Genomic DNA, 4,672 nt, shown 5'->3' with positions numbered 1-4,672 from the left:
TAGTAACAGTCCACCCTGCTTTGGAGCTGCAGAGCCTTGTGGGACTGGGCCTCGGGGAGAGGGGCGCCGTGTGCATGGACAGCAAGGGCCCCTCTCTCTAGGGCTGCCTTCTCCTGCCCTCTGATGAACCAGGAGCCAGCTCCAGTGCTGGTCTGGCCGTGGGGATGGAGGCTAGCAAGGGTGGGGCTCTAGCTTGAACTTTCCTGTCAAGAAAAACCTAGGAGGAGCTTGGCCCTGGAGCCCATTCTCCAGGAAGTCACGTCAGGCGCAGCACAGACCTGGCTGGCTACATTTCGGTGTCTGGGGAGCAGGCACGCAGAGGAACAATGAGGCTGTGAGGAAAGGCAGCTTGCCTTGTGTTTGGTGGCTTTCAGACAAGGAGGTAGTGAGGGCCCAGTGAGCTGGGTGGGGGACAGGGGTGCGGAGGTGGGCTGAAAGCTCCAGGATTTACCTTTCTGAGGGCCTGGTTGCACTGCTTGATACCCCTGGGAGCTGCATATGTACCAACCTTCAGGAGTGTAAAAGGATGATGGCACCTCCCTCTCCCCATTCCATGCTAGCCCAGTTTGCCTTCCAGTCTGCGCCCTCAGCTCTGCCAGTGCCCTTGGTCCCGGCCTGCAGAACCCCTGTCTTCTAGGGCTGGGACCTCACACCCAGCTGCGCCAGTCCCCTCGGTCCCGGCCTGCAGAATCCCTGTCTTCTAGGGCTGGGACCTCGCACCCAGCTCTGCCAATCTCCTCGGTCCCGGCCTGCAGAATCCCTGTCTTCTGGGGCTGGGTCCTCGCACTCAGCTCTGCCAATCCCCTCGGTCCCGGCCTGCAGAATCCCTGTCTTCTAGGGCTGGGACCTCGCACCCAGCTCTGCCAATCCCCTCGGTCCCAGCCTGCAGAACCCTTGTCTTCTGGGGCTGGGACCTCGCACTCAGCTCTGCCAGTCCCCTCGGTCCCGGTCTGCAGAACCCCTGTCTTCTGGGGCTAGGACTTCGCACCCTCAGCTCTGCCGCTGCCCTCGGTCCCGGCCTGCAGAACCCCTGTCTTCTGGGGCTGGGACCTCGTGCCCTCAGCTCTGCCGGTGCCCTCGGTCCCAGCCTGCAGAACCTCTGCCTTCTGGGCAGGCTGGCTCTAGCAATTTCACTGCCCCAAGCACGGCGGCACGCCGCAGGGGGCGCTCTGCCACTCGCCGGTCCCGCGGCTCCGGTGGACCTCCCGCAGGCATTTCTGCAGACGGTCAGCTGGTCCCATGGCTCTGGTGGAGCTGCCGCAGGCGTTTCTACGGAGGGTCCGATGGTCCCGCGGCTCTGGTGGAGCTGCCGCAGGCGTTTCTGCGGAGGGTCCGATGGTCCCGCGGCTCTGGTGGAGCTGCCGCAGGCGTTTCTGCGGAGGGTCCGATGGTCCCGTGGCTCTGGTGGAGCTGCCGCAGGCGTGTCTGCAGGAGGTCTACCGGAGCCGCGGGACCAGCGGACCATCCACAGCCAGGCCTGCAGCAGGTCCACCAGAGCCGCCTGCCACCCTCCTAGCAACCAGCAGAGCGTCCCTTGCAGAGTGCCGCCCCAAGCACGCGCTTGGCATGCTGTGGCCTGGAGCCGGCCCTGCTTCTGGGGCTGGGACCCCGCACCCTCAGCTCTGCTAGTGCCCTCGGTCCCAGCCAGCTCTGGGCTTTCCCCTAGAGCTCTATCACTGCCCTTCCATCTTTCACCAGCTGTCCTGCTACTCCATCTCTGCCAGTGCCCCTGAAGCATCCCTGACCTGCCCTCATTCCAGTCCTGGGAGCCCACACCCAGTGCCCTCCATCCCAACCTGCAGCACCATCCCCCTTCCAGCCCAAGACACCTCCTCCCCTACCCACCAGTGCTCTGCAGCTGTCCTGCCTCCAGTCCACCAGTCCCTGACATGCCTGTGCAGAGCTCTCAGCCTCTTCCAACCCCTAGCAGCTCAGCTGCCACAGTCCCATTTCCTTGTGCCACACTCCTAGCCTGATAGAGCCAGGGAGCAGCAGGAGGCGGCCTGACCACAGCTCCTTATCAGCAATTGCTTCATTGACTTGGCTGGGGCAGGCCTTTGTTTTCCAGCCCATGAGAGTGCAGAGCAGGTTTAAAGCCAACATAAGCTGTTAGCAAAGGGGCTTGCTGAGCAGCCTGGCCTGCCATGGAAAGCAGCATAAACACAAGGCCAGGGTTCATTGCCGGTTCCTGGTGTTAGCATAAGCCCAGGCCTGCTGCAGCGATGGTGGCAAACACCCAGGGGGAGATGGGCTTCTGTAGGGCAAGCTTTGGATGCCATCCTGGCTTGGAGCATGCCAGCCCCTCTCCATCGGCTGCAGGGGCTTTGGGACAGGGCCTCTTGGCAGGCATCTGCTGCCTGGATTTCCTACCAATGGGTGAGCCATTGCAGCTGGGAAGTGGGGCAAAAAAAAGGGGAACATGTTACAAGACAATAAAAGACTGGCTTTGCCTGGCATTCAGCCTCCTGTAATCGCTGACCCACTGTGATCATTGATGGGGCAGGGGCATCGGTATGAGAACCGGGCCAAAGAGAAGCTGGAATCAGGTTCGCTGGCCCAGCAAGGCCCCACCACCACTACAGCCAATACCCAGGGAATGAAAGACCCTTCTAATTCACCTGACCGTGTGTGTGATGCTGACAGGGACTCCAATCCTGCTGCTGGGCACCACAAGATGCCCCTTGCAGTCAAAGGCAGGTCTTCATGTGGAGCAGCTGCAGAAGTCGCCTCAGCAAGGCAGGCACAGGACAAGTCCTTCCAGGCCTCCCCCTGCAGCAGTCATCCCAAACCTGGGCTCATGAGATGGGCTCATGACCAGAGTGGCTCAGCACAATGGTCCCTTTAGTCCAGTAGCCTATTTCCAGCAGTGCCCAGCGCTAGCTTCAGAGACAGCTGTAAGAGCTCCCATCATGCAGTATAGAGAGGTGTCTTCCTGACCCCTGTCAGCTGGAGGTTAACATGCCCTGAAGCATGACAGTTTCTATCCCTGCTAAATATCTGGTCCTAGCTAATGTACCTCTGGATGTTCCTATTCATATAAATGTCTAAGCTTATTATGAATCCTGCTAACGTCTTAGCTTTGGAAATATCCTGCAGCACTGAGTTCCACAGTTTAACTATGTCTTGCATTTAAAAACATCTTCCCACACACATGTAAATAAACCTTGTTTTATCACTGGGACAGGGGTTGGCTTTTAATGCCATTGGTCGGCCCCTCCTCTTGGTTTTATGAGAAAGGGTAAATAGGTGCTCAGGCTGGATCTGCACTGATAACCCTTAGCATCCTCTTAGCTTTGCACAGCTGTGGTGCTTACTGAGTGGGGGGATATAGTCTCCACACGAGATGTGTGTTTGCATTAGGCCCCCGCCCTATAATTAGTGCCCTGCTGCTTGGCTGCTCTGTCCTTGTGCAGGGTGGCAGTAATCCCACTATTGGCCTGGTGTGGGTAAGCACAGCGGCTGAACTATGACAAACTTAGGTAATGGCACCAGTGCAGGGCCAAAAAGGTGAGAATCTTGCAGGGAACAGCGCCCTGGTTCTCAACCCTAGCACAGTCGGCCTGAAGACTGGTGCTAAAGTAAAAGATTTCAGCATGCTCCATGTGCCAGATGGCCCTGGTCTCTGCACCCCCTGGGCCTTTGCCCCCTGAAAGCCCAGGGCGCTGGAGTTCAGGGCCGAGAGTTTGCTGGCTGGGAAACAGCTGGCCCTGGATTCACAGAGCAAATGGTTTTTCTGGCGGGTGTTGATTTCACCGCAAACCTCAGTCCCAGCCCACAGACACAGTAATCCATTGCCGGCCCGCCCGCCTCTGCTGCCCTCCTTGCTCTTTCCACAGCCGGGCGATGGAAGCAGAGCAGGGCCGTCCTCACATTCTGCAACAGGAGAGGGTCAGCTACATAGCGGTGGCCTCAGATGCAACTGACAACAACAGACGTTCTTTTCATGGGGCTGCAGCAGCCGGCCTGATGTTCCTCTTCCCTGCTGCTTGGACAGAAAGGCCTTTTTGTTATCCGCAGCAGTCACTGTGCTCAGTCCGCCGGAGGGCTCTGGCTAATGCCTGGGCATTTGTTTAAGTTTGAGGGCAAGGTTCAACGTGAAAGGCCAACTGAGCCCCCTTGCACTGTGCCCAGCCTGATGCCCTGATGCTAACTCCAGTGCATGGTGCTGCTCGTGACCCTTCTGGCAGCCACAGGCCAGCAGTGGCTGCACCGTTCTCTCTGCAAGGACAGCTCCTTCCCAGGGGACACTTGGTGCAGCAGACTGTGTTCGTCCACTGCAGGGGTTGGCTTGGTGGCACCTGGCTCAGGCCCCTGCAGAGTGAAGGGTCCTGATCCTTTGCTCATGCTATGGGGTATAATGAAGCCACTCCTGCTCTACACCAGCATGGGGGAGCACAGTCAGGTCCTAGGCCTCCTGACAGCCAGCATCCTCAGGCTGGACTCGGGGGTACGGGCTCCTCTCCCTGGCAAGGGCGGAACGCCGCTCCATGGCCCCTCAGGGAACAGTCAGGGAGATGGCGGTTCGGGGAACACGACCTTCACGTCGTTAGGATTCAGGCCAGGCATGAGGGGCTGGCCAGCTGCTCAATACTGACTGTCTGGGGGGATTGGGAGCCTGCCTCTGATGGAGCCAGTGCAGGAAAACACACCGGGAGGCTTTATCCCATTAGGG

This window comes from Gopherus evgoodei, chromosome 12 (genome assembly GCF_007399415.2).
Source record: "Gopherus evgoodei ecotype Sinaloan lineage chromosome 12, rGopEvg1_v1.p, whole genome shotgun sequence".
Taxonomy (NCBI): domain Eukaryota; kingdom Metazoa; phylum Chordata; order Testudines; family Testudinidae; genus Gopherus; species Gopherus evgoodei.
This window is presented reverse-complemented; position numbering follows the sequence as displayed.